The sequence below is a fragment of the Mixophyes fleayi genome, chromosome 12 (genome assembly GCF_038048845.1).
Source record: "Mixophyes fleayi isolate aMixFle1 chromosome 12, aMixFle1.hap1, whole genome shotgun sequence".
Taxonomy (NCBI): Eukaryota; Metazoa; Chordata; class Amphibia; order Anura; family Limnodynastidae; genus Mixophyes; species Mixophyes fleayi.
The window spans coordinates 50,804,989-50,828,566 of NC_134413.1; the positions used below are offsets into that span (position 1 = coordinate 50,804,989).

The 23,578-nt window shown below is 44.7% G+C and overlaps 1 protein-coding gene across 1 annotated transcript in view; it reads right to left on the minus strand.

The window, feature by feature from the left end:
- Positions 1 to 19,619, minus strand: part of CCDC9B (coiled-coil domain containing 9B) — a 270,324-nt gene extending 250,705 nt beyond the window's left edge. The window contains exon 1 of the mRNA XM_075191871.1: positions 19,546 to 19,619. The gene's annotated coding sequence lies outside the window, so the exon portion shown is untranslated. The remainder of the gene's footprint in view (positions 1 to 19,545) is intronic.
- Between the last annotated feature and the right edge of the window lie 3,959 nt (positions 19,620 to 23,578).

The following is a 23,578-nucleotide window of genomic DNA, read 5'->3' on the forward strand; positions in this document are numbered from 1 at the left end:
ATTGACATAAAGCTGTCAACAAGGAGCAATAGCTACATTTAAGATCTCATTGTTCATATACAATTGCTGGAAGGGAGTTTGAACAAGGGGAACAAACTGCACATAAACTGGGGAAAAAACAGAGCACCCACAAGAACAAGATTCCTCCCTATTGGAAACACTCCTGTTAATTCACACTTACACACTCAAAAGAAGAGTAGGTTCTTTCCTTAGAGCATGTTTTACACTGTGAACAAGCAACAACCTGCCATAACAGTTTTATTTGGCTGCTTTTCAATGAAGTCTGAACGCTGTTAGCGCAAAGAGGCCAGACGCACTTCTAGTGCTTAAGTGTAAACAGAGCTTAAGTGCAGTGGCTGAATAGGTCTATTCCCCCTCCTATGCACACGGATGCCTTTAGCAGTAGGCAAGAAAGTACAAACAGAAAATGGTGGGGCATCTGAAACAAAAAAGAATGCAGTCATTATTTTAAATACTATTGGAAGAGACTATTCTCTGACTGACCAACAACATTTCCCAAAATTGTACTGTATTGTTATTCAATCAAACAAAGCTATAGCTACAACCACAGCTGATATATGACAAAAACAATCAAATGATAAACTCCTGTCCATCGGCTACATTTCCCAATGCTGCTGCGGAATCCTACAATCTGTTTTCTGTACAGAGCAGTCCTGGTAGCTAGAACAAATCACAGAGAAAAGTAAATCACAGAAGCAGCTCCATCAACCATCTTGTTAGAAATGATAAGTAGTAATGTTATGTTTCTCTATACCAGTGTTGGGTAACCTGTGACACTCCAGGTGTTGTGAAACTACAAGTCCCAGCATGCTTTGCCAATATATATAGCAGCTTATAGCTGGAAGGGTATGCTGGGACTTGTAGTTTCATAACACCTTGAGTGTCAACAGGTTAGCCAACACTGCTCTATACAGTTGCATTATATTAACATGTTTTGATAACAAAACTGTTTTGTGTTCATTTTATCATAAATGACTAATATAGCGGAACCTTGTTATTTAATTGCTTTTTATGCATATTATATACATATATAATAATGTAATAAACTTTGTTGAGACCTCTGGCATCTTGATGAGTAACTATAAAAATGTTTCCTTAGGATACTTATTCAGTATTATAGTGATTTGTATAGATCAATCTGATTCTGTGTTTTTTTTTTATAAACTTTGGATCAAAATCCCCCAGGTCCCCATACCAGCACTTCTAAATTCCCACTTTGAAGACTGGGTAAAAGTATCTCTAAGAATGAGTCCATCGGAAGATAACCAGTCCCTACCCAGTACCCCTGTTCACTTGTGAAACAGTTTCCAAATGCAAAGCCTTCCACCAAGATATCTGCTCCCTACGGCTGGATAAATAAGCAAACTTAATGATTACCAGCGACAAGTACAGACACAGTTCTAAGAAAACAAGGATACATGGGAAAACTAGACTAAAGCTGGTCAAACCAAAGACTCTTGCCATGTCTCCATCTCAGCTAAGAAATGCACCATAGATGTCAGAGCATGTGTTCTGATAACTGTGCCTGGGAGAGCTAAATCGCAGGAGCCAATTCGTAATGTTCTAGACAGGTACATTAGTGCAGCAGTGGCCAATTGTGGCTCCAGGCCGACTGACCGGGAAAATCACACAAGCACAGTACTGTACTCCAGGTGTCTACAGCCGCTGATCATCTGACAGCTCGGCTGACTGAGAGAAGCTGCGTCATGTGACCTTCTCTATATAATGCAGAGAGGTTACATTATGACAGGCAATCCAATCAAGAAAGGACGAGAGCATGCAGTGTGACAGGGTGATGGGCATGTAAGGAAATCTGATAGCATTTGGGGATATGTGTTGGAATGTGTGGAGGTTTGATTGGCATGTATGGGGCATGTGGTGAGGCTGACAGGCATGTGTGGCGTGTAAAAGTAATGTGGGTAGATCTCATGGCATGTGGAGAGTTTTGATGGGAATGAAAGGTGCATGTGGGGAGGTCTGATTCATTGTGGGGAGGCTGATATGTATGTAAGGGACATGTGGGAGATCTGATGACAATGTGGGTCTGAGGGGCAAGTTAGCTATTAACAACTTTTTGTGTCCCCACTGCAACAGTTCCCTCCACAGTGATTATGGATACAGGAGAAGCGTGAGCTACTGTAAAGTGACTATAAGTATCCTTTGAACCCTCCTCTGCTGGACACAGCGGCGAAGAGCTGTGCTGAGTTGATCCTTATTCTGAACATTTAGCAAGATATTGTAAATTATGGTATATTTTCAATGTATGTGTGTACAGTATGTATGCACAAGTTTATATAATGTATATGTACACATATATAAAAAGTAAAGTTGGCTCTATGCCGTATCTAGATTAGAGATGAGCGCACTCGGATGTCTGAAATCCGAGCCCACCCGAACGTTGCCGATCCGAGTCGGATCCGAGACAGATCCGGGTATTGGCGCCAAATTCAAATCTGAAACTGAGGCTATGACTCATAATCCCGTTGTCGGATCTCGCGATACTCGGATCCTATAAATTCCCCGCTAGTCGCCGCCATCTTCACTCGGGCATTGATCAGGGTAGAGGGAGGGTGTGTTAGGTGGTCCTCTGTTCTGGTAGATCTCGTGCTGTGCTGTTTAGTTCTGTGCTGTGCTGTTTAGTTCTGTGCTGTGCTGTGCTGTGTTCTGCAGTATCAGTCCAGTGGTGCTGTGTGCTGTGCTCTGTGCTTCTAAGGGCATAGTTATTTCCCCAATATTCCCCTGTGTTTAAAAAAATACCAAAAACTAATTTAATTTTTTTTAATTACCACAAAATTTGCACAACCAATCCTGCAGTATAAGCCCATTGGTACTGCAATATTACCAAGTTCACACATTCTGCAGTATCTTGTGCTACATATAATGGAGACCAAAAATTTGGAGGATAAAGTAGGGAAAGATCAAGACCCACTTCCTCCTAATGCTGAAGCTGCTGCCACTAGTCATGACATAGACGATGAAATGCCATCAACGTCGTCTTCCAAGCCCGATGCCCAATCTCGTAGTACCGGGCATGTAAAATCCAAAAAGCCCAAGTTAAGAAAAAGTAGCAAAAAGAGAAACTTAAAATCATCTGAGGAGAAACGTAAAGTTGCCAATATGCCATTTACGACACGGAGTGGCAAGGAACGGCTTAGGCCCTGGCCCGTGTTCATGACTAGTGGTTCAGCTTCACCCACGGATCTTAGCCCTCCTCCTCCCCCCCCCCCTACAAAAAATTGAAGAGAGTTATGCTGTCAGCAACAAAACAGCAAACAACTCTGCCTTCTAAAGAGAAATTATCACAAATCCACAAGGCGAGTCCAAGGATGTTGGTGGTTGTCAAGCCTGACCTTCCCATCACTGTACGGGAAGAGGTGGCTCGGGAGGAGGCTATTGATGATGTAGCTGGCGCTGTGGAGGAACTTGATGATGAGGATGGTGATGTGGTTATTGTAAATGAGGCACCAGGGGGGGAAACAGCTGATGTCCATGGGATGAAAAAGCCCATCGTCATGCCTGGTCAGAAGACCAAAAAATGCACCTCTTCGGTCTGGAGTTATTTTTATCCAAATCCGGACAACCAATGTATGGCCATATGTAGCTTATGTAAAGCTCAAATAAGCAGGGGTAAGGATCTTGCCCACCTAGGAACATCCTCCCTTATACGTCACCTGAATAACCTTCATAGTTCAGTGGTTAGTTCAGGAACTGGGGCTAGGACCCTCATCGGTACAGGGACACCTAAATCCCGTGGTCCAGTTGGATACACACCAGCAACACCCTCCTCGTCAACTTCCTCCACAATCTCCATCAGATTCAGTCCTGCAGTCCAAGTCAGCAGCCAGACTGAGTCCTCCTCAATACGGGATTCATCCGAGGAATCCTGCAGCGGTACGCCTACTACTGCCACTGCCGCTGTTGCTGCTGTTAGTCGGTCATCTTCCCAGAGGGGAAGTCGTAAGACCGCTAAGTCTTTCACAAAACAATTGACCGTCCAACAGTCGTTTGCAATGACCACAAAATACGATAGTAGTCACCCTATTGCAAAGCGTATAACTGCGGCTGTAACTGCAATGTTGGTGTTAGACGTGCGCCCGGTGTCCGCCATCAGTGGAGTGGGATTTAGAGGGTTGATGGAGGTATTGTGTCCCCGGTACCAAATCCCGTCGAGATTCCACTTCACTAGGCAGGCGATACCAAAAATGTACAGAGAAGTACGATCAAGTGTCCTCAGTGCTCTAAAAAATGCAGTTGTACCCACTGTCCACTTAACCACAGACATGTGGACAAGTGGTTCTGGGCAAACGAAGGACTATATGACTGTGACAGCCCACTGGGTAGATGCATCCCCTTCCGCAGCAACAGCAACAGCTGCATCAGTAGCAGCAACTACAAAATGGCTGCTCGTGCAAGGGCAGGCAACATTGTGTATTACAGGCTTTAATAAGAGGCACAACACTGACAACATATTAGAGAAAATGAGGGAAATTATCTCCCAGTGGCTTACCCCACTTAGACTCTCATGGGGATTTGTGGTGTCAGACAATGCCAGTAACATTGTGCGGGCATTAAATATGGGCAATTTCCAGCACGTCCCATGTTTTGCCCACACCATTAATTTGGTGGTGCAGCATTACCTCAAGAGTGACAGGGGTGTGCAGGAGATGCTTGCGGTGGCGCGCAAAATTGCTGGACACTTTCGGCATTCAGCCAGTGCCTACCGCAGACTAGAGGCACATCAAAAAAGCATGAACCTGCCCTGCCATCACCTCAAACAAGAGGTTGTGACGCGCTGGAACTCCACCCTCTATATGCTGCAGAGGATGGAGGAGCAGCAAAAGGCCATTCAGGCCTACACAGCCACCTACATAGGCAAAGGAGTGGGGATGCGCCTCAGTCAAGCGCAGTGGAGACTGATTTCCGTGTTGTGCAAGGTTCTGCAGCCATTTGAACTTGCCACACGAGAAGTCAGTTCCGACACTGCCAGCTTGAGTCAGGTCATTCCCCTGATCAGGCTGTTGCAGAAGCAGCTGGAGAAAGTGAGTGAGGAGCTGGTAAGCCATTGCGATTACACCAAGCATGTAGCTCTTGTGGATGTAGCCCTTCGTACGCTTTGCCAGGATCCGAGGGTGGTCACTCTTTTAAAGTCAGAGGAATACATTCTGGCCACCGTGCTCGATCCTCGGTTTAAAGCGTATGTTGTGTATCTGTTTCCGGCGGACACAAGTCTACAGCGGTGCAAAGACCTGCTGGTCAGGAGATTGTCCTCTGAAGAGGACCGTGACATGCCAACAGCTCCACCCTCATTTTCTTCCACATCTATGGCTGCGAGGAAAAAGCTCAGTTTTCCCAAAAGAGGCACTGGCGGGGATGCTGATAACATCTGGTCCGGACTGAAGGACCTGCCAACCATTGCAGACATGTCTACTCTCGCTGCATTGGATGCTGTCACAATAGAAAAAATTGTGGATGATTACTTTGCTGACACCATCCAAGTAGACATGTCAGACAGTCCATATTGTTAGTGGCAGGAAAAAAAGGCAGTTTGGAAGCCCCTGTACAAACTGGCTCTATTTTACCTGAGTTGTCCCCTCTCCAGTGTGTACTCGGAAAGAGTTTTTAGTGCAGCGGGGAACCTGGTCAGTGAGCGGCGAAGGAGGTTGCTTCCTCATAACGTTGAAAAAATGATGTTTATAAAAATGAATAATCAATTCCTCAATGAAGTACAGCACTGCCCTCCAGATACTACAGAGGGACCTGTGGTTGTGGAGTCCAGCGGGGACGAATTGATAATGTGTGATGAGGAGGAAGTACACACTGTATGGGGAGAGGAATCAGAGGTTGAGGATGAGGACGACATCTTGCCTCAGTAGAGCCTGTTTAGTCTGTACAGGGAGAGATGAATAGCTTTTTTGGTGTGGGGGCCCAAACAAACCAATCATTTCAGCCAAAGTTGTTTGGTAGGCCCTGTCGCTGAAATGATTGGTTTGTTAAAGTGTGCATGTCCTATTTCAACAACATAAGGGTGGGTGTGAGGGCCCAAGGACAATTCCATCTTGGAACTTTTTTTTTTGCATTATATGACCAATCAACAGTCGTTTGCCGTGTTCAAAAAGTAAAACCAAATTTAAACAAATTCAAGAAATTAAACCAAAAGTAAAATGCCCTGTCATAATTTAAAACAAGAGGTATTGACGTGCTCTAAAACTACTGTATTGTTGTTTATATTTTATAAACACTACACTTGAAAGCTTGAGTCTTTCAATAAAAAAGTAACTGTCCATTGCACGAATATTTGCAACAGGGACAATTTTAGGGTTAAGAAAGTCAACTAATAACACTTCGACGCTGTCTGTCTTTATAAACACTACACTTGGAAGTTGGAGGAGGTATTGTGGCCCCGGCAAAAAATTTACTACCGGGGCCACTCCACTGTGCAGTCCATATTTAGGTGTATCAGATATTAAACAACGGTGACAGTTGATGCCCAATTTTTTAATTATATTGTGGCCTCGGTACCAAATTGTGTACCGGGGCCACCACACTACGCAGTCCATACCCTTTTTTGGTGGAATTCTGACCCGTGGAGGGTTTTTTAATTATATTGTGGCCTCGGTACCAAATTGTGTACCGGGGCCACCACACTAAGCAGTCAAGATAGATAGATGCGTATCATAGATAAAGTACATTCAGTGGTGTGGGGCAAATTGAAAAATATTCAAAATGCACTGACATTATCAAAAACAAGAGGTTGTCACACGCTAAAACTCCAACATGTATATGATGGAGAGGATGGAGGAGCAGCCGTATGTGCAGTGTAATGCAGACCTGTTGAAGGTTTTTTATATATTTTATTGTGGTGCCCAGTGCCCACTCCTCTACGCAGTCCAGATACATTTATTGGTGCGAATCATAAAAGTTCAGGGTTTTTAATATATATTGTGGTGACCCACTCCTCTACGCAGTCCAGGTACATTTATTGGTGCGAATCATACAAGTTGATGGTTTTCTTATTATATATATTGTGGTGACCCACTCCTCTACGCAGTCCAGGTACATTTATTGGTGCGAATCATAAAAGTTCAGGGTTTTTAATATATATTGTGGTGACCCACTCCTCTACGCAGTCCAGGTACATTTATTGGTGCGAATCATACAAGTTGATGGTTTTCTTATTATATATATTGTGGTGACCCACTCCTCAACGCAGTCCAGATACATTTATTGGTGCGAATCATAAAAGTTCAGGGTTTTTAATATATATTGTGGTGACCCACTCCTCTACGCAGTCCAGGTACATTTATTGGTGCGAATCATACAAGTTCAGGGTTTTTAATATATATTGTGGTGACCCACTCCTCTAGTCCAGGTACAATTTTTGGTGCGAATCATACAAGTTGATGGTTTTCTTATTATATATATTGTGGTGACCCACTCCTCTACGCAGTCCAGGTACATTTATTGGTGTGAATCATACAAGTTGATGGTTTTCTTATTATATATATTGTGGTGACCCACTCCTCTACGCAGTCCAGATACATTTATTGGTGTGAATCATAAAAGTTCAGGGTTTTTAATATATATTGTGGTGACCCACTCCTCTACGCAGTCCAGGTACATTTATTGGTGCGAATCATACAAGTTCAGGGTTTTTAATATATATTGTGGTGACCCACTCCTCTACGCAGTCCAGGTACATTTATTGGTGCGAATCATACAAGTTGATGGTTTTCTTATTATATATATTGTGGTGACCCACTCCTCTACGCAGTCCAGGTACATTTATTGGTGCGAATCATACAAGTTGATGGTTTTCTTATTATCTATATTGTGGTGACCCACTCCTCTACGCAGTCCAGATACATTTATTGGTGCGAATCATAAAAGTTCAGGGTTTTTAATATATATTGTGGTGACCCACTCCTCTACGCAGTCCAGGTACATTTATTGGTGCGAATCATACAAGTTGATGGTTTTCTTATTATATATATTGTGGTGACCCACTCCTCTACGCAGTCCAGATACATTTATTGGTGCGAATCATAAAAGTTCAGGGTTTTTAATATATATTGTGGTGACCCACTCCTCTACGCAGTCCAGGTACATTTATTGGTGCGAATCATACAAGTTCAGGGTTTTTAATATATATTGTGGTGACCCACTCCTCTACGCAGTCCAGGTACATTTATTGGTGCGAATCATACCAGTTGATGGTTTTCTTATTATATATATTGTGGTGACCCACTCCTCTACGCAGTCCAGGTACATTTATTGGTGCGAATCATACCAGTTGATGGTTTTCTTATTATATATATTGTGGTGACCCACTCCTCTACGCAGTCCAGAAAGATACCTCGTTGCAACGTTTTGGACTAATAACTATATTGTGAGGTGTTCAGAATACACTGTAAATTAGTGGAAATGCTTGTTATTGAATGTTATTGAGGTTACTAATAGCATAGGAGTGTAAATAAGCCCAAAAACTTGATTTTTAAACTTTTTATGTTTTTTCCAAAAAAAATCCGAATCCAAAACCTTAAATCCGAACCGAGACCTTTCGTCAAGTGTTTTGCGAGACAAATCCGAACCCCAAAAATAATGAAAATCCGGATCCAAAACACAAAACACGAGACCTCAAAAGTCGCCGGTGCACATCCCTAATCTAGATATGTTTTGGCTCTTGGCCTCCGACTGGTTGGCCATCCCTGCACTAGTAGGAAGTGGGAAGGAAGAATGTAAAGTGTAATAGGCTGGTGTGGCGCAAGTCATAATGTGTTGGCCATAAGTTCGCAAAAATAAGATGGTCATTCGAGCTGTATAGATATTTCAAGCAATTACGTTGCCCCTCTATAGCACAACATGGCATTTTCAAGGTGCAAAACTGCACCTTTTTGCTGGATTTAATCCTACCTGTTAAGGAGGCCCTAGGTGAGCTTTTAAAACAGTGTTTTTCTGTCCAGCAGGAACAAAATGTTCTGAAATAGTTTGTCCCCCTCCCCCCTATTTCCTAACTCTTGGAACCACCACCCATCATGTATGTACATGAGCATATAATTTGACATTGGGACAAATTGTCCCTATTCTACATTTAACTGTGCTGCATTTTCATAAAAATTACCATCTCTTAGGGCAAGTGGGAAAGGAGTAGGCCTGCGACAGAAGGGGCTGCAATCTAAATATATATTTTTTTCAAACAGCTGTGCCCAAATGTACAAGAGCAACTTTACCCAGTCTTCGCAAATCAATACACGAGGCTGAAGTTAACTTCTTATTCGGCCAGATTCTTATTCACGTCTTATTCATGCTCCAGCTTTTTATTCAGAAAAGCTTATTTTTAAAGGATTAAATCAAGTTGGATCAATGATTTCACATCAAATTAACACTAAAGGACGTCCCTTATACAAACTGCAAGTAGTATTTAGCCTGACCCAACAAGGTTTTGGGCATGAAATCAGGGGGCAAAAGATATTTTATCACTTTGAATAAGTAGCTGTAGTTTTGCAAGGGTTAAATGCTGTTGGGCCACCAGTTTGATAGTGGGAATCAACACAGGGTGGTCAGTTACATTATAAAACATCTGTCTTTTGCCTGGCCCAACACTGTTTGGGGCATGAAATCAGGTCGCTTTGTTACCCTGACTGTGTGTATGGAGCGCTCAAAAGGTGTGGGGATTTTGGGTTAAGCACTTGTTTTTTAGTTTGAGCAGTTGTTAGATTTTACAAGTGTAATGCACTGTGTTTAGTGTCCAATAAGGGCAAAAACCTTCCCTGTTGTAAGGTGGTTTATAGCAGGCCTGTCCAACCTGCGGCCCTCCAGGTGTTGTGAAACTACAAGCCCCAGCATGCTTTGCCAGTAGACAACCTGTTGATAGCTGGTTTATAGTATTCTGCACAAGGTTTGGAAAATAAGGGAAATGGAGAGGGGCCAGATTGATGCTGTGAGCTGGTAGACTCTGGCGGAGGTTGAGACATCCCAAGGTGGTAGCTAACATCTGTCAGTCTCTCGATTCTTCGCGCTCTATCCTGTTCTTTTACTATTAGATTTTGTGGAAATCCCCTTTTTTTTTAGTACTGTTTACATACATTTAAAATTTGTTTTCATTATCTGACTGTAAAGGGTGTGTGGGTGGTATTATAAATGGGTGACTGGGTTGTTGTAATACCGAGAATTGTGTTAGAGGATGTCATGTTTCTTTGAAGTATATATTTTACAAGTTAACCAGTGCATGATACTCATGCATTCTAGTCAAATCAAGCTACTTAAGGTGTTAAAAAGGTTCTTGTCATGCATTTGGGCCATAGCCCAGGCCTCCTCAGGGGGAGAGCGTTACTTCCCGACGCAAGCGCACATTTTTAACGTGGTTTTGTCCACATGTCACCACCTCATCATTTTTCTCCATCACCTCATCCTTCATCTTTATCGCCACATCTATCCAGACACAGGGATCTCTCTCAGCGGTCCTGAGTATCACACTCCTCTCGCTCTGTCACCCCCGGCAACCACCAACCACTCCCCACTGTCACCCCCGGCAACCACCAACCACTCCCAACTGTCACTTCTCCTTCAAGAAATATATATATATATATATATATATATATATATTTTTTTTTTAAAATCTTTATAAACACTTTAAACAATTAACAAATTAAATTAACTGTCACGGGCACTAGGAGTCTTTACCCAGGGATCACCAGGTGATAGGCTTACCAGAGCAGTATAGGTGGTAATATGGTACTCTGGTAGCAGGGTGATCACGGAACAGGAAATAGCAGATGATGAGATGCTCAGGAAAGTCTATGACTAGCAGCACTGGCAATATGGAGGTAGTAATACACGAGGAACTGTATGGACAAAGGACACGTGAAGGTAGTCAGTGGTCTGCGGTAGCAAGTTGTACCACTGCTATAGTGAGGAGGAATGTCCAACAGAAACGAGGAGGTGATGAGAGTCAGCGGTCTGCGGATAGCAAGTTGTACCGCTGTCTGAGTGAAGGAATGGAATCCAAGTGGAGGTATCCGGGGAGTCAGTGGTCTGCGTTAGCAAGTTGTACCACTGCTATGTGAGAGGATACTGGAGCAGGTGAAACTGAAAACAGGGGTCAGTGGTCTGCCACTAGCAAGTTGTACCACTGAATATATATGTGAGGAGGTGCACGGGGAGAGACTGCAACACAATATATACACGGGCACCTTGACTTTGATCCACAGTAATATGCACAATATAAATGTATAAATGACTGAACAACACTGCCAATATAGAAAGTCTCTTGAAGTAATCCAGCATGAGATAACACAGTCAATGATGGCAATAGACTCAGCGGATAGTACACTCCAGAGGAGAACCAACACAGTCCAGCAAGGTATGCAATACAAAGCACAGTCAATGGGAAGTATGCATACCGTGGTTCAGGAGAAGGCAGTCAGACAGAAGTGCAGAGATACCTGAACGGCAGGAGGCCGGCAGGATGCAAAGTCCCTGGATGGGTGAAGCGGTGGTCTAGCAGGTGCAGCGCACAGGTAGGTAGACCAGCAGGGAACCCAGGAAGGCGTGGAGAGCGGATCAGCAGTAGATGGATGCGTAGCGCTGAGAAGTAACAGCAGCGGGTCTCTGCGGGAACACGGAGGTAGCCAATAGCAACCAGCAGGTGCAGTAACGATGGGACACCAGAGCAGAGTTGAACTGGAACAGTTGATCACGGAGAGTAGCGGGTAGCAATAGTGGCAGCAGACTCAAGGAAACACGGGAGAGTTGACAAGGGCTGAAGACTGCAGCGCACAGAGGCGGCGGATAGGAATGAGCTAGCAGTCACGATGATGAAACACAGACGAGTTGCAGGTTGAAGACTGTAGTGCACGGAGGCAGCGGATAGAAATCAGCCAAACAGTCACGATGATGAAACACAGACGAGTTGCAGGTTGAAGACTGTAGTGCACGGAGGCAGCGGATAGGAATCAGCTGGCAGTCACAATCATGAACAGGTGAGTGGATGTGAATGAAAGACTGTAGTGCACGGAGGCAGCGGATAGGCATCAGCTAACAGTCCCAATGATACAAGGTAGAGTTGAAGTGGTTAGAAGACTGTAGTGCACGGAGGCAGCGGATAGGAATCAGCTCACAGTCACGATGATACAGTAGATGGTAGAAGTGGTATGGGAACCACAGTAGTAGAAGTGGTTTGGAAACCACAGAGGTAGAAGTGGTTTGGAAACCACAGGAATCAGCTGGGCTGAATAAACGAGGAAACACAGGAACACCTTCAGAGACTCATGGGGAATGAGACTCCAAGATCAGGCAATGTGGTGATGACCACAGGTGCTTAATATAGGGAGGTTGCCTGATCTGCCAATTAAGTTAAAGGAACATACACTGGAGGTATAGAAAGGGCTGCGCATGCGCAGTCCCTCAGGATGGAGGACGGCCACGGTTCCTAAATGTCCGGGAAGAAGCACTCACAGTCCGGTGAGTGACAGTACCCCCCCTTTTAAAGGTGGGCACAGAACGCCTGGAACCGGGCTTGTCCGGATTTTTGGAATAAAACTTCTTCAGAAGGGCAGGAGCATTAAGATCTTCAGCTTTGATCCATGAACGCTCTTCAGGACCAAAGCCCTTCCAATGAACGAGGAAACGGAGGACTCCTCGCGAAATTTTTGCATCCAATACCTCAGTAATCTCGAAATCCTCCTCCTGATGAACTTGAACTGGCTGCGGTGCTGAGGGAGGAGTCGAGAAACGGTTGATGATGAGAGGTTTGAGCAAGGACACATGGAAGGCATTGGAAATCCGAAGATTCTTAGGAAGAAGAAGTTTAACACATACTGGATTGATAACTTGAATGATCCTATATGGACCAATAAAACGAGGGGCGAATTTCATAGATGGAACCTTCAAACGAATATTTTTGGTAGATAACCAGACACGATCTCCAATTTTTAGTGGTGGAATAGCCCGCCTCTTCTTATCTGCGAAAGACTTATATTTATTAGATGTCTTCTTTAAACAGGTTTTGACCTGAGACCAGATATTTTTGAAGGTTTGACAAGCAGTCTCCACAGCAGGAACTTGGGTGGGCGGGAGGGCAGGAAATTCCGGAAAAGACGGATGGTGACCGTAGACCACAAAGAATGGAGTTTTGGATGATGACTCATGGTACATGTTGTTATGGGCGAATTCAGCCCAAGGGAGCAATTCTACCCAGTTGTCTTGGTTGGCTGAAGAGAACATCCTAATAAAAGTCTCAAGATCTTGATTGACTCGTTCCGTTTGTCCGTTAGATTGCGGATGGTAAGACGATGAGAGTGCTAATCGTATGCCCAAGGTTTTACAAAGGGCCCGCCAGAATCTGGAAACGAATTGTACTCCTCTATCCGACACAATCTCAGACGGACATCCATGGATGCGGAAGATTTCTTTAATGAAATGTTCAGCCAGAGTAGACGAGGAAGGTAAACCGGACAGAGGGACGAAATGGGCCATCTTCGAAAATCTGTCTACCACTACCCAAATAGTATTGTGATTCTTACTTGGTGGCAAATCAGTAACGAAATCCATACTAATATGGGTCCAAGGCTTGGACGGAATGGGTAGTGGTCGCAGCAACCCTGCTGGAGTTCTGCGGGAGGATTTGAACTGAGAACATAAATCACAGGAAGCAATAAACTCTTTGACGTCTCTCCTCATTGAAGGCCACCAGTAACTACGAGAGAGAATCTCAAAGGTCTTGTGTTCACCGGCGTGTCCAGAAAAACGAGAGGCATGGAACCACGAAAGGATTTTCCTCCTCAGAGTAGGAGGCACAAGGGTCTTCCCAAATGGTAGCATTTTGGTGGATGAAGCAGCCAGAGAAATACATTTGGGGTCTAGAATAGCATGGTTGGGAACCTCTTCTACATCAGAGGACGTCACAAAAGCTCGAGATAGAGCGTCAGCTTTCTTGTTCTTAGCGGCTGGTTTGAAGGTTATAATTAATTCAAAACGGGAAAAGAAAAGAGACCATCTTGCTTGACGAGGGTTCAAGCATTGAGCAGATTGCAAATATGACAAGTTCTTATGATCCGTGAAGATCGTCACCGGATGGCGAGCTCCTTCCAACAAGTATCTCCATTCCTCTAATGCAGCTTTGATGGCCAGCAACTCCTTGTCCCCGATAGTATAATTTTTCTCTGCGGGCAGAAGACCCCGAGAGTAGAAGGCACAAGGATGTAATTTTTGTTGCTCCGAGCGTTGGGAGAGAATAGCTCCTAAGCCCACATTAGAGGCATCTACTTCTAGGAAGAAGGGGAGTGTCACATCAGGCTGTCGCAGAATGGGAGCAGACGAGAAGGCCTCTTTGAGGATTTGAAAGGCTTGGAGAGCCTCAGATGACCATTGCTTAGTATTAGCCCCTTTCCGAGTTAGGGCCACAATGGGAGATGCAATGGATGAAAAGTCTTGAATGAAGCGTCTATAGTAATTGGCAAAACCTAAAAAACGCTGGATGGCACGAAGAGTAGTTGGCTGAGGCCAATGTAGTACAGCATTTACTTTGTCTGGATCCATCTTCAGGCCAACTCCGGAAACTATATACCCCAAGAATGGAATCTGGGGTAACTCGAATGAACATTTTTCCAATTTACAGAACAACGAGTTTTTCCGTAGTCTGGAGAGGACCTCTGCCACATGTTGGTGATGAGACGGCAGGTCCTGTGAGAAGATCAATATGTCGTCTAGGTAGACAACGACACATACATATAATAAGTCCCGAAAGATCTCATTGATGAAACCCTGGAAAACAGCGGGGGCATTACACAGCCCGAAGGGCATTACTAAATATTCGTAATGCCCATCTCTGGTGTTAAACGCGGTCTTCCATTCGTCACCGGAACGGATTCTAATTAAATTGTAGGCACCACGAAGATCCAACTTAGTAAATATCCGAGCTCCCTTGATGCGATCAAATAGCTCAGTGATCAACGGAATGGGATACCGATTCTTGATAGTAATGGCGTTGAGTCCACGAAAATCTATACAAGGGCGTAATGATCCATCCTTCTTTTTGACGAAGAAGAACCCAGCTCCAGCGGGAGAGGTGGAAGGTCGAATGAACCCACGCTGGAGATTCTCCTGTATGTACTCAGATGTGGCTTGAGTTTCAGGTAACGAGAGAGGATAGACCCGACCCCTGGGAGGAGTCTTGCCAGGTAGAAGGTCGATCGGACAATCCCAAGAACGATGAGGAGGAAGACGTTCAGACTGAGCTTTATCAAACACATCGGCAAATGAAGCATACTGAGGAGGGAGTCCCGGGGAGGAAGATGAGATGGAAGATCGCTGTACTTTAAGAGGAATAACTTGAGAGAGACAACGATGGTGACATTCAGACCCCCAAGACGTAACTTGAGGGGTGCGCCAGTCAATCTGGGGAGAGTGACACTGAAGCCATGGAAGGCCTAAGACAATCGGACTTGTCGTAACAGGAAGAATTAAAAACGAAATTTCTTCATGGTGTAGTACACCAATCTGAAGGGTTACTGGAGACGTACTCTGGGTGATGAGACCATTGATGAGGCGTGATCCATCTATAGCCGTCACAGTAATGGGTGTTTTTAAAGTGATCACTGGTAGGGACCATTGATTCACTAGTGATTTAGAAATGAAATTTCCTGCTGCTCCGGAATCAATCAATGCCTGTGACTCAAAGGATTTGGTAGCAAAGGAAATCGTAACATCAAAAGCGCAGACTTTAGATTTCATAGACAATGGAGAGGACTCCAGGGACCCTAACTTCACCTCTCCAGAACTAGTTAGGGCCTGGCATTTCCCGATCTCTTAGGGCAAGAGCTGAGCATATGCGTGGAATCAGCACAATAGATACAGAGTCTATTCTTTACTCTTCGTTTCCTTTCCTCTGAAGATAATTTGGAACGTCCTATCTCCATGGGAATCACAGAGGATGGAGCTGGACGAAATTGAGGGTTTAAACGAAGAGGTGCTTTGACAGCTGTTGTTTTCTCAGACTCTCTTTCACGAAATCTCATATCTACACGATGGCAAAGAGAGATCAAATCTTCTAGTGACGAAGGAAGCTCTTGGGTAATCAGTGCATCTTTAATTTTATCGGAGAGCCCCTGCCAGAAGGCGGCAACTAATGCTTCAGTGTTCCACTGAAGTTCAGAGGCTAAGATCCTAAATTGAATGACATACTGTCCTACTGTATGGGAGCCTTGTCGCAAACGAAGAATGCTGGAAGCAGCGGAGGTCACACGACCTGGTTCATCGAACACACTTCGGAACGTGGAAATGAATTTGGCACTATCTTGTAGAATTGGATCGTTTCTTTCCCACAGGGGGGAGGCCCAAGCCAGGGCTTGACCCGAAAACAATGAGATAAGATAGGCCACTCTGGAACGATGGGTAGAAAAATTTTGAGGTTGGAGTTCAAAATGGACTGAACATTGGTTAAGGAAACCTCTACAAGTTTTGGGGTCCCCGTCATATTTTGACGGAGTAGGCAGGTGAAGCGTAGGAGCTGTAGACACCTGGGATGGCACTGGGGAAACGGAGGAAAGCACAGGAGCTTCAATATTAGCTGTAACAGTCTGTCCAGATGTTCCTTGGGAGGTTAATGATTGGTAACATTGAAGTAACAGCTGTTGGCGAGCATCCTGTTGCTCCACACGGCTGACCAGATGCTGCAGCATCTCTTTAGCGGTAGGTTCCGTATCTGGGTCTGTCATGGCCTGATCTTACTGTCACGGGCACTAGGAGTCTTTACCCAGGGATCACCAGGTGATAGGCTTACCAGAGCAGTATAGGTGGTAATATGGTACTCTGGTAGCAGGGTGATCACGGAACAGGAAATAGCAGATGATGAGATGCTCAGGAAAGTCTATGACTAGCAGCACTGGCAATATGGAGGTAGTAATACACGAGGAACTGTATGGACAAAGGACACGTGAAGGTAGTCAGTGGTCTGCGGTAGCAAGTTGTACCACTGCTATAGTGAGGAGGAATGTCCAACAGAAACGAGGAGGTGATGAGAGTCAGCGGTCTGCGGATAGCAAGTTGTACCGCTGTCTGAGTGAAGGAATGGAATCCAAGTGGAGGTATCCGGGGAGTCAGTGGTCTGCGTTAGCAAGTTGTACCACTGCTATGTGAGAGGATACTGGAGCAGGTGAAACTGAAAACAGGGGTCAGTGGTCTGCCACTAGCAAGTTGTACCACTGAATATATATGTGAGGAGGTGCACGGGGAGAGACTGCAACACAATATATACACGGGCACCTTGACTTTAATCCACAGTAATATGCACAATATAAATGTATAAATGACTGAACAACACTGCCAATATAGAAAGTCTCTTGAAGTAATCCAGCATGAGATAACACAGTCAATGATGGCAATAGACTCAGCGGATAGTACACTCCAGAGGAGAACCAACACAGTCCAGCAAGGTATGCAATACAAAGCACAGTCAATGGGAAGTATGCATACCGTGGTTCAGGAGAAGGCAGTCAGACAGAAGTGCAGAGATACCTGAACGGCAGGAGGCCGGCAGGATGCAAAGTCCCTGGATGGGTGAAGCGGTGGTCTAGCAGGTGCAGCGCACAGGTAGGTAGACCAGCAGGGAACCCAGGAAGGCGTGGAGAGCGGATCAGCAGTAGATGGATGCGTAGCGCTGAGAAGTAACAGCAGCGGGTCTCTGCGGGAACACGGAGGTAGCCAATAGCAACCAGCAGGTGCAGTAACGATGGGACACCAGAGCAGAGTTGAACTGGAACAGTTGATCACGGAGAGTAGCGGGTAGCAATAGTGGCAGCAGACTCAAGGAAACACGGGAGAGTTGACAAGGGCTGAAGACTGCAGCGCACAGAGGCGGCGGATAGGAATGAGCTAGCAGTCACGATGATGAAACACAGACGAGTTGCAGGTTGAAGACTGTAGTGCACGGAGGCAGCGGATAGAAATCAGCCAAACAGTCACGATGATGAAACACAGACGAGTTGCAGGTTGAAGACTGTAGTGCACGGAGGCAGCGGATAGAAATCAGCCAAACAGTCACGATGATGAAACACAGACGAGTTGCAGGTTGAAGACTGTAGTGCACGGAGGCAGCGGATAGGAATCAGCTCACAGTCACGATGATACAGTAGATGGTAGAAGTGGTATGGGAACCACAGTAGTAGAAGTGGTTTGGAAACCACAGAGGTAGAAGTGGTTTGGAAACCACAGGAATCAGCTGGGCTGAATAAACGAGGAAACACAGGAACACCTTCAGAGACTCATGGGGAATGAGACTCCAAGATCAGGCAATGTGGTGATGACCACAGGTGCTTAATATAGGGAGGTTGCCTGATCTGCCAATTAAGTTAAAGGAACATACACTGGAGGTATAGAAAGGGCTGCGCATGCGCAGTCCCTCAGGATGGAGGACGGCCACGGTTCCTAAATGTCCGGGAAGAAGCACTCACAGTCCGGTGAGTGACATTAACAAATTAAAAACATCTTAGTATACCAAATTTCAGCCCTTTCTGAGTTTTTTTTTCCCCACACACACACTAAGGGGGGTATTCAATTGTTGCTCCGGACCGCAAAAAAACGAGCGCGTTAAAACTATTACCGTTTATACAGTAAACTTGGGCTTAAAAAACGTTAATACGGTAGTTTACTCGCTGAATTTCATCTCGCAGCGAAATTCAGCGAGTAATTACTGTATAAACGGTAATAGTTTTAACGCGCTCGTTCTTCCGGCGGCCGGAGCAACAATTGAATACGCCCCTAAGAATTTAGTAGGTCAGTGTATAACTCCGCCGAGCAGGTGGCGCTGCAGCTTGGTTTTTTTTTTCACACACACACACACGCCACTAGGCTTTTATATTATAGATTCTCATTTGTGAAGCGATGTAGTCGTTTTTGTGTATGGATTGTAGGAGAATTGGGTTTTATGATAATGTGAAGTTTCGTCATTATTGGTCCATTTTACCCCTTGATGATGTATATAGTCTATTTTATTTTGGACATTGCGATATGGGATTTAATTTTGTTTCAATTTTTAATAAAAAAAAAATAATAATTAAAAAAAAAAAAATCAACCCTTGCAAAACTACCGCTTCTTATTCAAAACTATCAAAATGCTATCTGTGCCCACTTTGCTACCTGATTTCATGCCCAAAAGAAGGTTGGGTCAGGCAAAAGACAGATGTTTTATATGTAACTGACCATACTGGGTTGATTTCCACTATCAAATTGGTGGCCCAACGGCATTTAACCCTTGCAAAACTGCAGCTACTTATTCAAAATGATAAAATATGGTGACTTTGACGCGATTTCATGCCCAAAACCTTGTTGGCTCAGGCTAAATACCATTGCAGTTTTTTATAAGGGACACTAATCTGTGATCCAACTTGATTTAATCCTTTAAAAATAATCTTTTCTGACTAAGAAGCTGGAGCACGAATAAGACGTCAATAAGAAGCTGCCCGAATAAGAAGCTAACTTCAGACTCGCAATCAATACTAGGAAGGAACATTAGATACTTCCACCTCTGACCTCTACTATAAACAGCTCAAAGCCACAGGAACGACGATGTTTGCCGTTTCTACACCATGGTGAGTAGCCTTTAGTAATTGTCTATAACAGTATGCAGTACATTTATAACGGTAACTCACACGTCCGTTAGTCGCTGCTTCCTTCCAACTGTCTGCGGAGGATACGCGCGCGCTCTAATCACACTCCTGCCCACGGCGTAGCTGACTGTACCAACTTCATCAAATCGGAGGGAGAGCATAACATGGTATAGTCCAATATTAGTTTGAAAATTACCGTAAATACATTAGCAGTTTAACGAGTGACCTAGTGCCACAGTAACTGTTTAACAATTGTATAGAACAGCAAATCGGGACAGTGTTTATGTAATACACTTTTAAATATATGGGAGGACATTAGAGATATTATTACTCTTTATTTTTTTCGTGTTTGCCTATTTTAATTCTTTATTACAGACCTGCTAGTTGTAGTGTAAAAATTAGATACTTGTCATTTATAACATGGTGCATTGAGGTGGCATAATAAAAAGTAAATATGTATATCCAAGGCTAGTTTTCAAATTTTGCAAAAAATGTCCAAGAACATTAAGGGGCATATTCAATTGTTAGTAATACAGTTAATACGGTAAAAAGTAGCTGGATTTCAGCTCGCGCCTCAGGGAGCTGCGAGCTGAAATCTAGCGAGTAAATTACCGTATTAACTGTTTTTCCGCCCACGATTACCATAATAACGGTAATCGTGCGCGGACCGCGGGACTTTCGGCGTTTCCGCCAACAATTGAATATGCCCCTAAAAGTCACGCCTTATTTGATGCCACATTAAGCACTCTGATATTTAATTACAGAGTAAATAAAGCCGTTATTTGAAATGGATGTGTGAAACCCCTCTGGTCTGGTGTTATTGTGCGGTCACTTACTTGGGGGGTCCTATTGTCATGTGACACCCCACTTGCTGTCACCTCCTCTTCTGTCCCAGCTATGACATGGGTGTGACATCCATAAGCAGGGAGTCCTTTTAATGTTTAGGCATTTAAACACAGATACTGTGGAGTGACGGTGCATTGCTAGTTTAAAGAAATATTGGGCGCCAAGCTATCTCAAAAAATCATAAATGAATCAGCGCAACCAATAAAAAACAGCCCTCTGCATCCAAGCTCCTGACATGTATTTGAGCCCAAAAGAATTATCAATGTTACAACAAGAAATAGGGACAGATGGTGCTAATGATCAACCTTATGCATATTACAAATTAAAAATTCCTTATATAAAATTGTTTTATGCTTTATTGATAACCACTTCCAGCGTCACCGAATATTTTCAATGATGACGGTACTTGTTATGCATAATAGTTCTTAAGTCTTTGCAATCCAATATTGTGATATTTGTGCCAACATCCAAAAGTCAATGCTTGAAATTGTTGTCAATTGTGTATCACGAAAGTGTATGTGGAATAAAAAAAGACATATCATAGTGTAATACAGTACAAATAAAGTTATTATTCCTTAAAGTGAAGAATGGATGCGTGTGATCCGTATCATAATATATCGTTAAACCACATCCATATAAATTTAAGTGCTTGAAGTGATTACTCTGTTTTTCATAAGTGACATTTGCATCAAGCACCTCACAGACAAAGGGCTGATATGTGTTGTGGAGGGCTGACGGAGAGCTGATATGTGTTGTGGAGGGCAGACGAGGGCTGATATGTGTTGTGGAGGGCAGACGGAGGGCTGATATATGTTGTGGAGTGCATGGGGCTGACATGTGTTGTGAAGGGCAGGGGGGCTGATATGTGTGAAGGAGGGTGGGGGGCTGATATGTGTGAAGGATGGCGGTGGGGTTGCTATGTGTGAAGGAAGGCAAGGGGGGCTGCTGTAGTGAGTGAAGGAAGGCAAGGGGGGCTGCTATAGTGAGTGAAGGAAGGCAAGGGGGGCTGCTATAGTGAGTGAAGGAAGGCAAGAGGGGCTGCTATAGTGAGTGAAGGAGGGCAAGGGGGGGGCTACTATAGTGAGTGAAGGAGGGCAGGGGGGCTGCTATAGTGAGTGAAGGAGGGCAAGGGGGGCTGCTATAGTGAGTGAAGGAAGGCAAGGGGGTTGCTATAGTGAGTGAAGGAGGGCAAGGGGGGCTGCTATAGTGAGTGGGAGGGCAGGTGGGCTGCTATAGTGAGTGAAGGAGGACATGGGGGTGCTGCTATAATGCGTGGAGAAGGGCATCGGGGCTACTATAATGTGTGAAGGAGGGCGGGGGACTGCTATAATGTGAGAGGAAGGGTCTTAACCAGAGGGGTCTTAATATATTGTGTGATATGAGGGAAGGAAGGGGAGCTGTCTTAATAGTACATGGGTGGGAGGTAGGCTATTAATTAATGGTGGCGTTTAGGTGGGAGTTAATTATTTAATGAGTGCTATCTTATTTGTGGGGTGATGGTAGGGCAAATTAATTTAATACTGCAGTCTAGTAAATTAAGATGAGGTAAACAGGACCTTTAATTTATTGCTTGGGTGGTTTGGGACTATTAATTAAATGTGGGGCTGAGTTTGGGGAGAAGGGATATTTTTTAAATGTGAATATCAATTATTTAATGCCGGGTATGGTTGTGGGAAATGATTATTAAACGTAAATGCTGTTAATTTATTGCTGGGGGCTTGCTGAAGGGAGGGAAATAGGTTTATTTATTAAATGGGAATACTATTACTTAAATGTTGGGGTTGGTTGGAGAGAAATAGGTCTATTTCGACGGTTCCCAAAGTGTGCGCCGCGTTGTCACTGGGGTACCGCGGGCCAGCCATAGAAAATAGAAAGAACACAAAAACTTACTGACAGCGGGGCAGAGGAGGGGGACAGCGGGGCAGAGGAGGGGGACAGCGGAGAAGAGGAGGGGGGACAGCGTGACAGAGTGCAGAGAAGGAGGGACAGCGTGACAGAGTGCAGAGGAGGGGGACAGCGTGACAGAGGGCAGAGGAGGGGGACAGTGTGACAGAGGGCAGAGGAGGGGGACAGCGTGACAGAGGGCAGAGGAGGGGGGCAGCGTGACAGAGGGCAGAGGAGGGGAACAGCGTGACAGAGGGCAGAGGAGGGGGGACAGCGTGACAGAGTGCAGAGGAGGGGGACAGCGTGACAGAGGGCAGAGGAGGGGGACAGTGTGACAGAGGGCAGAGGAGGGGGGCAGCGTGACAGAGGGCAGAGGAAGGGGACAGCGTGACAGAGGGCAGAGGAGGGGGGACAGCGTGACAGAGGGCAGAGGAGGGGACAGCGTGCCAGAGAGCAGAGCGGGCAGCGTGAGAGGGGGCAGTGTGTCTGGATGCAGAGGGGGCAGTGTGTCTGGATGCAGAGGGGGCAGAGTGTCTGGATGCAGAGGGGGCAGAGTGCCAGGGGGCAGAGTGTCTGGATGCAGAGGGGACAGAGTGTCTGGATGCAGAGGGGGCATTTTTGCATACAACTAAATAAGTATTTCTGTCCTGACCTAAATACTTATTACAGTTTTTTGACCCAACTACTTCTAAAACAGGACTGCTCAGTAATTATTTTGGAGGGGTGCCTTGAAAAAATGTGGAGACTCTAAGGGTGCCGCGAACTGCAAAAGTTTGGGAACCACTGGTCTATTTATTAAATGTGAGTACTATTAATTTAATGTCAAGGCTGGTTGGAGGGAAATAGATCTATTTATCAAATGTGAGTACTATTATTTTAATGTTGGGGCTGGAGGGAGGCCTTATTATTAAATATGGGTGCTATTGATTTAATGCTGTGGATGGTTGGTGTTTTCTATATTTCATGTACCCATTTTCTTTCCAAATAGGGCCTCCAGCATTTCACGATCCAGACAAGCAGCAACCAATCTAAAGAATTCAGCAGCCGCAGGTGGTGAAAGTGACAAGAAAAGGTAGGAGAACAGGACATTCTACCAACTGTCCTGAATCTGGTGGGGCAGTCCCGAATTTGGGTGACTGTCTCACTTAGTCAGGATTTTGTCAGACAAAAAAGACATTTGTGATGTATGTCTTGCTTTACACCGTACTGCTTGTGAAGGCAGAGCT